Raw genomic sequence first — 12,407 nt, 5'->3', positions numbered from 1 at the left:
TTTGAACTCCACTTTCCTTCATGCCCTCCTCTCCCCTTCTTTCCTCTCTCCCCTCTAGTCCTATCCATGTCCATACCTTCCTCATACATCCCCTCACTATCCCCTTCCATCTCCATCCAGTCACAAATCAGTTTATGCTCAACCGCCAAAAAGATTCAGACACTCTCACTGTCATCCACCGCTCCTTGGTTCACTTCCGCTTCCGATCCTCCTCCGTCCTTCCAGCTCTTGCTTTTTCCTCCTTCTTCTTCTTTCTATTTCCAGCAGACTAGTAGAAGATCTTAGGTGTATTGCTGCCCTCCACAGGCTATTAACAGAATGTCCTCCTTCTGTCCTATGGCCCACACTACAGACTTGGACACAAACAGGACAGAAAGTAAAAAGCAGCTTTTAAAGGCCTACTGAAATGAATTTTTTTTATTTAAACGGGGATAGCAGATCTATTCTATGTGTCATACTTGATCATTTCGCGATATTGCCATATTTTTGCTGAAAGGATTTAGTATAGAACAACGACGATAAAGATTGCAACTTTTGGTATCTGATAAAAAAAGGCTTGCCCCTACCGGAAGTAGCGTGACGTAGTCAGTTGAACATATACGCAAAGTTCCCTATTGTTTACAATGATGGCCGCATGAAGTGAGAGAGATTCGGACCGAGAAAGCGACAATTTCCCCATTAATTTGAGCGAGGATGAAAGATTTGTGGATGAGTAAAGTGCAAGTGAAGGACTAGTGGGGAGTTGAAGCTATTCAGATAGGGAAGATGCTGTGAGAGCCGGGGGTGACCTGATATTCAGCTGGGAATGACTACAACAGTAAATAAACACAAGACATATATATACTCTATTAGCCACAACACAACCAGGCTTATATTTAATATGCCACAAATTAATCCTGCATAAAAACACCTGCGTGTTTGTTATGCTAGCTCCTAGCTCCTCTGCTAGCTCCTAGCTCCATAGAACACGCCAATACAATTCAAACACCTGATCAACACACACAATCACTCAGCCCAAAAGACCGTTCACCTAACCCAAGGTTCATAAAGTTTATATATTTTTAAAAAGTTACGTACGTGACGCGCACATACGGTCAAGTTATCAAATGTTTAGCAGCCAAGGCTGCATACTCACGGTACCTGATATTCAGCTGGGAATGACTACAACAGTAAATAAACACAAGACATATATATACTCTATTAGCCACAACACAACCAGGCTTATATTTAATATGCCACAAATTAATCCTGCATAATAACACCTGCGTGTTTGTTATGCTAGCTCCTAGCTCCTCTGCTAGCTCCTAGCTCCATAGAACACGCCGATACAATTCAAACACCTGATCAACACACACAATCACTCAGCCCAAAAGACCGTTCACCTAACCCAAGGTTCATAAAGCTTATATATTTTTAAAAAGTTACGTACGTGACGCGCACGTACGGTACGGTACGTGTTATGCTAGCTCCTAGCTCCTATGCTAGCTCCTAGCTCCATAGAACACGCCAATACAATTCAAACACCTGATCAACACACACAATCACTCAGCCCAAAAGACCGTTCACCTAACCCAAGGTTCATAAAGCTTATATATTTAAAAAAAAGTTACGTACATACGCAAAAAAAAGTTGCGCACACACGGTCAAGCGATCAAATGTTTAGAAGCCAAAGCTGCATACTCACAGTAGCACGTCTGCGTCTTTGTCATCCAAATCAAAGTAATCCTGGTAAGAGTCTCTGTTGTCCCAGTTCTCTACAGGCGTCTGTGTATCGAAGTCAAAAGTCCTCCTGGTTAGAGTCTCTGTTATCCGAGTTCTTCCATCTTGACTACATCTTTCGGGAATGTAAACAAAGAAGCGCCGGCTGTGTACTGTTGTTGCTGACTACGTTCGAAAAAGACGTCCATTTCGCACCGACAACTTTCTTCTTTGCTTGCTCAGCTTCCTTCTCCATAATGCAATGAACATGATTGCAACAGATTCACAAACACAGATGTCCAGAATACTGTGGAATTATAAAATGAAAACAGAGCTTTTTCGTATTGGCTTCAATGTGGATAGCATACCCGTGTTCGCCGGGCTACGTCGCGCGCATACGTCATCCTCAGAGGCGTTTCGAACCGGAAGTTTAGCGGCAAATTTAAAATGTCACTTTATAAGTTAACCCGGCCGTATTGGCATGTGTTATAATGTTAAGATTTCATCATTGATATATAAACTATCAGACTGCGTGGTCGGTAGTAGTGGCTTTCAGTAGGCCTTTAAGGACGTCAAAACAAAATGTATGCATTCTTTCCAACGGCCGCTAGGTGGCATTAGAGGCTCCATGTATTACCCGAAGAAACATTTGACTTCTGACCTTTCCACATTATTTATCTCATCTTTACTGCTGGAGTTCAGCTCACTGAGGATGTAAGCTCCATTTTGGTATTTTAATTATTCATAAACAGACTTAAAACAAACCATTATTATCATTACTGCCTCATTTTTTTCCACTCTCTATTAATTCAAACAATTCTAGCACAAAAACATTCAGGATGTTCATACAAACAATATTACACATCCCCAAATGTACCACTTTATTATGGTATTAATATAATATATTATTACGTTGAATATTCACATGTTTATAACAGTGCTGAAAATTTTAATTTCCCCTTTGGGGATTAATAAAGTATTTCTGATTGTGATAATTACATCACTCTCATAAAGCCTTTAAAGCTGAATATGTTTTTTACCATAGCTCAGCTTCACAATGTTGGAATATTGACTGCTGATATTAATATTCTTCTATTGTTTAGAATATTACACTTTACTCTTTTACTTTGCTCAAATGAACAGGATGAAAGTGTCTTTAATTGTCACTACTGAGTGTAACTATATATAATTATGTATATAATAATCTTCCATTCTTCACCTTCATTACCGCTTGATGTAACTCTCATCTTATTTTATCCAGAGAGAACTTGACCATAAAAAGATGGCTGCACGTCAATAAACTGTCACTAAACTTCAATAAAACTAAATATATCATATTTGGAGATTGTAAAAATGTAAAACACAAATTATGATGGATAATATTGAAATGAAAGGAATAAAGATGATCAAATTTTAGGAGTTAATATAGGTGATGAAGTAAGCTGGACACTACATATAAATCATATAAAGAAAACATTAAAAAAATGGAGTGCAATAATAAATAGAATAAAATACATACTTACAAATATTAACTACAATTATTGTACCCAACTTCAGTTGAAGCATACATTGTTTATTGCATAAAGGTCTGGGGACATACATATAAAACAATCACACAACAATATTCATATTACAAAAGAGATTAATAAAGATAATTAACAGAATGGATTATAGAGACCCAACAAATGATTCATAAAGTCACACATTTTAAAAGTAAATGATCTTGTATAAAAGACAACTGCTTAAATGATGTATAAAGTAAATAATAATATGCTTCCAGAAGTGGTCCAGAAGATGTTTCAGATGTGAACCAGTAAATATGAACTAAGAGGGATTTATGTGTACCCAAAAGCAAATGTATGAACACATGTAAAACAAATATGTATATCATATAAAGGAGTTCATCTATGGAATCATCTACAATTAGAAAATAAAATATGTATCAATCAACCAATGTTTATCTATATAGCCATAAATCACAAGTGTCTCAAAGGGCTGTACAAGCCACAACGACATCCTCGGTACAGAGCCCACATACGGGCAAGGAAAAACTCACCCCAGTGGGACGTCGATGTAACCCTTCATTATTTCAAAAAACATTTATAAAACACTATTATGAATACGTACACAAGTGTACTGTGAATATCTACACATAAAATGTTTATTGTATGTAACATATTTTATGTACTGTTTATTCTCACCTTTTCAGTCAAATTGTTCTGTTCATTTTAAAGTACACAAATGTGTATATTAACTCATGTACTTGACTGAAATAAAAGCACTAATCTGAAGTGTCTAATCTATAAATGTTAGAATCATATTAACAAGATGGTGTCACACACACAACAATGATGTCACACATGTTATATGTGCTGATGTTAGAAAATCAAAGTTAAAGTTTGACAGTTTATTTCAAATCCTGCATCTTCATTTGCTGCTGCTGTTCTCACCAGCACACTTGTGTTTCTTACACTGGTACTTAGAAGAGAATCTTTCACCACACACACTGCAACTCAACACTTTCTCTCCTGTGTGTGTTCTCATGTGTACTGTAAGAGTTTTTAGGTAACGAAAACGTTTGTTGCAGCTTGAACAGACGTATGGTTTTTCACCTGTGTGTGTTCTCATGTGTACTGTAAGAGTGTTTAGGTAAAGGAAGCTTTTGTTGCAGCTTGAACAGGAGTATGGTTTTTCACCAGTGTGTGTTCTCATGTGTACTTTTAAACTTACATTTTTTACAAAACTTTTACCACATTCTGAGCAGGAAAAGGTTTTTCTCCAGTGTGTATTCTCATGTGTGCTTTGAAATTGTGACTTTGTGCAAAACTTTTACCACATTCTGAGCAGGAAAACGTTTTTTCTCCAGTGTGTGTTCTCATGTGTGCTTTTAAACTTTGACTTACTGCAAAACTTTTACCACATTCTGAGCAGAGAAAAGGTTTTTCTCCAGTGTGTATTCTCATGTGTGCTTTGAAATGGTGACTTTGTGCAAAACTTTTACCACATTCTGAGCAGGAAAAAGTTTTTTCTCCAGTGTGTGTTCTCATGTGTGCTTTTAAACTTTGACTTACTGCAAAACTTTTACCACATTCTGAGCAGGAAAAAGGTTTTTCTCCAGTGTGTTTTCTCATGTGCATTTTCAAATCGTGCCTATGAGTATAATCTTTACAGCAGATTGAACATAAAAAAGGTTTTTCTCCAGTGTGTGTTCTCATGTGTACTTTTAAACTTACATTTTTTACAAAACTTTTACCACATTCTGAGCAGGAAAAAGGTTTTTCTCCAGTGTGTATTCTCATGTGTGCTTTGAAATGGTGACTTTGTGCAAAACGTTTACCACATTCTGAGCAGGAAAACGTTTTTTCTCCAGTGTGTGTTATCATGTGTGCTTTTAAACTTTGACTTATTGCAAAACTTTTACCACATTCTGAGGAGTGAAAAGGTTTTTCTCCAGTGTGTGTTCTCATGTGTTCTTTTAAATGGTGACTTACTGCAAAACTTTTACCACATACTGAGCAGGGAAAAGGTTTTTCTCCATTGTGTATTCTCATGTGTTCTTTTAAATGGTGACTTACTGCAAAACTTTTACCACATTCTGAGCAGGAAAAAGGTTTTTCTCCAGTGTGTTTTCTCATGTGTATTTTCAAATCGTGCCTATGAGTAAAATCTTTACAGCAGATTGAACATGAAAAAGGTTTTTCTCCAGTGTGTTTTCTCATGTGGCTTTTCAGATAACAATGGTATTTAAAGGTTTTGTCGCAGTGAGAACATGTGAAGTGTGTGTTGTCAGTGTGACATGTCTTATCATCTTTAGAGTCTTCATCATCAGTGTCAGGAGAGTGTGACGTTGTGTCCTCACTATCTGATAGTGGAGCTAAGAGCTTGTCTGCTTGTGATCCTCCACAGTGGTCTCCATCAGCTTCTGTTGTCATGTGTTGAGTTGAGCTGCTGCTTGGAGGCTCCGCCTCTCTCTTCTCCTCACTTTCACCTTTGACCTCATCACCTTCACTCTTCACAGGGACACCAGTCACTGGCATCTTGGTGACATCAACCTCCTCCAGTCCTTCAAGATGCTCTCCCTGCTGACTGATGCTGTGTTCCTCCTCTTTAATGTGAGGGGTCAAAGGGTCTTCCTCTTTAATGTGAGGGCTCAGTGGGTCCTCCTCTTCCTCCTTAATGTGAGGGCTCAGTGGATCCACCGCTTCCTCTTTAAAATGTAGTGTGTGTGGGTCCTCCTCTTCCTCTTTAAAATGGGGTGTCAGTGAATCCACCTATTCCTCCTTAATGTGAGGGCTTTGTGGATCCACCACTTCCTCTTTAAAATGGGGTGTCAGTGGATCCACCTCTTCCTCCTTAATGTGAGGGCTCAGTGGATCCACCACTTCCTCTTTAAAATTGGGTGTCAGTGGGTCCTCCTCTTCCGCTTTAAAATTGGGTGTCAGTGGATCTACCACTTCTTCTTTAAAATGGGGTGTCGGTGGGTCCCCCTCTTCCTTTTTAAAATGGTGTGTCGGTGGGTCCCCCTCTTCCTTTTTAAAATGGTGTGTCAGTGGGTCCTCCTCATCCTTTTTAAAATGGGGGATCAGTGCGTATTCCTCTTCCTTCTTAATGTGAGAGGGCTGTGGCTCCTCCGTCCGCATCCTGAAGCTCCACTTCTGTTGCTCAGGGTGAAGATGATCTTTACAGACGTCTGCAAGACAACAAGACAATCACATGTTTTAGTAACATCCATCTCTGCTCAGTCACACAATGCATTCAGTACGTTTACATGCACTTAGGAACAACAAGTTATTGTATGAACTGTATTGAAATCTTTAGAACATTATTCACAGGAAAAGAAAAACAAAGTTTCTCTGATCCCAAATGGCTTACACAGACATGATAGGGTGAGAAATAAGTGTTGGTGATTTTCAATGTTTTTGGAACAGTGTTAAGGTCACACGAAAAGAAAAAGAAAATTAGTGCCACAGAGACGTCCGCCGCGACGGGCTCCGAGTGAGGGGTGACTCACTCGTGTTTCGGGCATTGTCCTGGAAACACAAATTGTAAATAGGTAGTGGGCTAATTTGTCTTAAGGTCGAGAGTCACGTCATTAGTGTGAAGAAGTGAATAAAGTTGTAAGTGACATCTAGGGCCTTTCCGCCCCGTAGACAGACGTGTTCATCTTTCAGTATACATCGAGGAGGTTTGCGGCCCTCGAAAACTGATGTGAAGTGAAGTGAATTACATTTTATATAGCGCTTTTTCTCAAGTGACTCAAAGCGCTTTACATTGTGAAACCCAATATCTAAGTTACATTTAAACCAGTGTGGGTGGCACTGGGAGCAGGTGGGTAAAGTGTCTTGCCCAAGGACACAACGGCAGTGACTAGGATGGCGGAAGCGGGGATCGAACCTGCAACCCTCAAGTTGCTGGCACGGCCGCTCTACCAACCGAGCTATACCGCCTCTCTCTATGTAAATAAGAGAGAGAGATGTATGACATTATATGGTTTTGGATTGTTGTTGATCTTGTTGAATTTTATACCACTGATTTGTTGCTGGATTTACGTGTTGTTAAAATGATAAATGATAAATGGGTTGTACTTGTATAGCGCTTTTATACCTTCAAGGTACTCAAAGCACTTTGACAGTATTTCCACATTTACCCATTCACACACACATTCACACACTGATGGCGGGAGCTGCCATGCAAGGCGCTAACCAGCAGCCATCAGAGGCAAAGGGTGAAGTGTCTTGCCCAAGGACACAACGGACGTGACTAGGAAGGTAGAAGGGGGCAGAAAAAGAAATAAAAGAAACGGCAGATCAACTGGTCTAAAAAGGGGGGTCTATTTAAAGGCTAGAGTATACAAATGAGTTTTAAGATGGGACTTAAATGCTTCTACTGTACATGTAGTGAATTTGGCATCACATCTCAGTCAATAGGATGGAGCGCCTCCTTGGGAGGATCAGGAAGGTGGTTTCCTACTTCCACCCAAGCACAACAGCTGCTCATGTGCTTAAGACAAAGCAAGAAATGCTAAAGCTGCCTACTCATAAGCTCATACATGATGTCCCAACAAGGTGGAACTCCACTTATGATATGTTGGAGCAGCAGGCAGCTATATACTCTGCATAGACCTACAAGACCCTGAAGACAAATGTCAAAGACATCATCACCCTGTCTGATGATGATGTGAGAGCGGCAGAGGAGGTCCTCCAGGTGCTTAAACGCCTCTAAACTGTTACATCTCTGCTGAGCACTGAAACTTCACCATCTGTGTCAATGATCCTGCCACTGAAGTGTGGAAGACAGCACCATCACTGGAGATGTCAAGACTGCCATTAGAGAGGACCTGAATCCCAGATACACTTCACCCCCTACTCTACAGGACTACCTTCACAGATCTACCGGCCTGGATCCCAGGTTCAAGTGCCTGTCTCACATGGACCCTGCCCTACGCCAGAGGACATACCTCACCACTGAGATTGTGAGTAGTCAGGGCACTGAAGACTGTGATGAGGTAAATAAAAAGAATATTATTTAACAATTATACTTTGAAATCTAAATAAATTACAAACCCCGTTTCCATATGAGTTGGGAAATTGTGTTAGATGTAAATATAAACGGAATACAATGATTTGCAAATCATTTTCAACCCATATTCAGTTGAATATGCTACAAAGACAACATATTTGATGTTCAAACTGATAAACATTTTTTTTTTGCAAATAATCATTAACTTTAGAATTTGATGCCAGCAACACGTGACAAAGAAGTTGGGAAAGGCGGCAATAAATACTGATAAAGTTGAGGAATGCTTATCAAACACTTATTTGGAACATCCCACAGGTGAACAGGCAAATTGGGAACAGGTGGGTGCCATGATTGGGTATAAAAGTAGATTCCATGAAATGCTCAGTCATTCACAAACAAGGATGGGGCGAGGGTCACCACTTTGTCAACAAATGTGTGAGCGATTTGTTGAACAGTTTAAGAAAAACCTTTCTCAACCAGCTGTTGCAAGGAATTTAGGGATTTCCCCATCTACGGTCCGTAATATCATCAAAGGGTTCAGAGAATCTGGAGAAATCACTGCACGTAAGCAGCTAAGCCCGTCACCTTCGATCCCTCAGGCTGTACTGCATCAACAAGCGACATCAGTGTGTAAAGGATATCACCACATGGGCTCATGAACACTTCAGAAACCCACTGTCAGTAACTACAGTTGGTCGCTACATCTGTAAGTGCAAGTTAAAACTGTCCTATGCAAGGCGAAAACCGTTTATCAACAACACCCAGAAACGCCGTCGGCTTCGCTGGGCCTGAGCTCATCTAAGATGGACTGATACAAAGTGGAAAAGTGTTCTGTGGTCTGACGAGTCCACATTTCAAATTGTTTTTTGGAAACTGCGGACGTCGTGTCCTCCGGACCAAAGAGGAAAAGAACCATCCGGATTGTTATAGGCGCAAAGTTGAATAGCCAGCATCTGTGATGGTATGGGGGTGTATTAGTGCCCAAGACATGGGTAACTTACACATCTGTGAAGGCGCCATTAATGCTGAAAGGTACATACAGGTTTTGGAACAACATATGTTGCCATCCAAGTAACGTTACCATGGACGCCCCTGCTTATTTCAGTAAGACAATGCCAAGCCATGTGTTACATCAACGTGGCTTCATAGTAAAAGAGTGCGGGTACTAGACCGGCCTGCCTGTAGTCCAGACCTGTCTCCCATTGAAAATGTGTGGCGCATTATGAAGCCTAAAATAGCACAAGGGAGACCCCCGGACTGTTGAACAACTTAAGCTGTACATCAAGCAAGAATGGGAAATAATTCCACCTGAGAAGCTTCAAAAATGTGTCTCCTCAGTTCCCAAACGTTTACTGAGTGTTGTTAAAAGGAAAGGCCATGTAACACAGTGGTGAACATGCCCTTTCCCAACTACTTTGGCACGTGTTGCAGCCATGAAATTCTAAGTTAATTATTATTTGCAAAAAAAAATAAAGTTAATGAGTTTGAACATCAAATATGTTGTCTTTGTAGTGCATTCAATTGAATATGGGTTGAAAAGGATTTGCAAATCATTGTATTCCGTTTATATTTACATCTAACACAATTTCCCAACTCATATGGAAACGGGGTTTGTAGTTTTTCCAGTAATAATGGCTTTTATTAAATGTTATTGCCACATTTTCATGTATATGAAACATGTTAAAAAGAAGATATTATAAGTGATATAAAATAAGTTACATGTTTATAAGCTGAGGGAAAAAGGAAAAACGCTCTTCAAGTGCTGCTCGCCTTTTCTCTTGGAATGTGTGCAACTTTGTGTGCGTTTGTACGTGCGTGCGCACGTGTGCGTGTGTGTGCGGCACATTAAGAGCTGGAATGGCAGTGAGATCAAGTGGTTTTGTGGTGAGGTATGTGGCTGCAGCCGTGTGAAAATGAATGTGTTATATGTTGTTTCAATGTTAAAGCCTATTAACCCGTGTGCGTCTAACATGTTGCATATACATTCCTGTAGCTTCACTGACATAGGTCAATAAAGGAGAACAATTATAAAAGGCACGCGCACCCTCAGTCATCCCCAATGAACCTTGCTGGATCGGATCCAATGTCCTGCGACTTGTTGCTGGATGAGGAGCCAGTTTTAGACAAGGGCTTTTGTGCACTAAGCAGTTAAGGCCGAGTAGAATATCTCCTGATAAGACCTATTGGATTATAGCTACTGTGGAGAATGCATATATTTTAAAGAGTTCTTTCTTTATTCATAGTCATGTTTAAAGCAACTAATATTTTCCCATGTGTACCGGTACTCTTTTTTTGCTTGTATCTTATGTCCGCAAGTAAACTCTGTTTTTTACCTTGAAGGTGTTGGAATGCGGGAGTTGGTGTACTCCCTTTTTACCTTATCAGTATTAGAACAATGAGGCTGTATTCCTTTCTGGGCAGGGTGGGGGCTGTTTTCGTATTCAATAAGTTGTCTCTTCCCGTTTGATTTTCAGACATACTTGCCAACCCTCCCGAATTTTCCGGGAGACTCCCGAAAACCTCCCGGGACAAATATTCTCCCGAAAATCTCCCGATTTTCAGCCGGAGCTGAAGTCGGGAGTCCAGGAAAAAAAAGCACCAGTCAATATCGCACAGAAGGAACCTTCCTGGTGTTTCCTGACGGCACGACCACCAAGCTGCGACACCACTACAAAGGCTCCTCTATGCTCGTACCACCTGGCTTGGTAGGCTTGTACCCGCCTACCAAGCCAGACTTAGGTCTAATGACGAAACAGGGCGTAGCTGCCGCTGATTGGACCGACACGCAAATACCACATTTTCAACACTCCCCGTTGTCGGCTAAAAACATAGCTGAATGAATTATTGTGGCCACTAGGTGTTGTGAAAGATCAAATTTAACAATTGCAAAAGCATCCGTCATAAGGTTAGTGTTTTTATTATATTTGTGTCAATATGTGTAAGCATACTTTGTGGCTTTCACCAGTAGGGTCGCTATCGCTATAAGGGTCAGTCGATATCGCTATGGGGTCCGCAACACTAATGCCGCCCTCCAGTGGTCCACAGAGGCTGAACAGGCTTTCATTGACCTCAAACATGACCTGTCCTCCACCTCCGCTTTTGTTGTCCTTTTTCTTGGATGTTTCTGAAAAGGTCTTTTTTCAGAAACAAAAGGGGGAGGAGGTGTGTGTGGGGGGGGGGGGGGGGAAGAGCTGGACGAAGTGGCTGGGGAGAGGGAAGTCTGGGCTTCCCTGCTTAGGCTGCTGCCCCCGCGACCCAACCTCGGATAAGCAGAATAAGATGGATGGAGGAAATGACTGCTGTCTGATAATCACATTAATAACAATCATGTGTCTGAGTACACCTATTAATCACAATTAATCTAACACGTCATGTTCATGTTAATGATGAAATATAAAGTTAGTAAACATGTGAGAGTAAGAAGTAAACAAACCTGTTCTGTGTAACACAACTTGAGGTTTCTTGAAAACAGCCTCAAGTAGTTGACGTAGTCTCTTGTTCTCTTCTTTTGTCCGAGAAAGTTCCTCTTTGTACTCTGCTATCGTTCTTTCGCACATTTTCACACAATCACAACACTTTACACTCACACTTGATCTTAAAGGCCTACTGAAACCCACTACTACCGACCACGCAGTCTGATAGTTTATATATCAATGATGAAATCTTAACATTATAACACATGCCAATACGGCCGGGTTAACTTATAAAGTGACATTTTAAATTTGCCGCTAAACTTCCGGTTCGAAACGCCTCTGAGGATGACGTATGCGTGTGACGTAGCCCGGCGAACACGGGTATGCCTTCCACATTGAAGCCGATACGAAAAAGCTCTGTTTTCATTTCATAATTCCACAGTATTCTGGACATCTGTGTTCGTGAATCTGTTTCAATCATGTTCATTGCATTATGGAGAAGGAAGCCGAGCAAGCAAAGAAGAAAGTTGTCGGTGCGAAATGGACGTATTTTTCGAACGTAGTCAGCCACAACAGTACACAGCCGGCGCTTCTTTGTTTACATTCCCGAAAGATGCAGTCAAGATGGAAGAACTCGGATAACAGAGACTCTAACCAGGAGGACTTTTGATTTGGATACACAGACGCCTGTAGAGAACTGGGACAACACAGACTCTTAACAGGATTACTTTGATTTGGATGACAAAGACGCAGACGTGCTACTGTGAGTATGCAGCT

General features: G+C 40.7%; 1 protein-coding gene and 1 pseudogene; one reads left to right on the top strand and one right to left on the bottom strand.

The window, feature by feature from the left end:
- The window catches only part of LOC133640603 (gastrula zinc finger protein XlCGF57.1-like), a 49,109-nt gene that overhangs the window by 11,401 nt on the left and 25,301 nt on the right, over nucleotides 1-12,407 (top strand).
- The window catches only part of LOC133640589 (oocyte zinc finger protein XlCOF6-like), a 36,181-nt pseudogene continuing 27,151 nt past the window's right edge, over nucleotides 3,378-12,407 (bottom strand).

This window comes from Entelurus aequoreus, linkage group LG23 (assembly GCF_033978785.1).
Source record: "Entelurus aequoreus isolate RoL-2023_Sb linkage group LG23, RoL_Eaeq_v1.1, whole genome shotgun sequence".
Lineage (NCBI taxonomy): Eukaryota > Metazoa > Chordata > Actinopteri > Syngnathiformes > Syngnathidae > Entelurus > Entelurus aequoreus.
The sequence above is the reverse complement of the archived record's forward strand: the minus strand, read 5'-3'. Positions and strand labels throughout refer to the sequence as shown.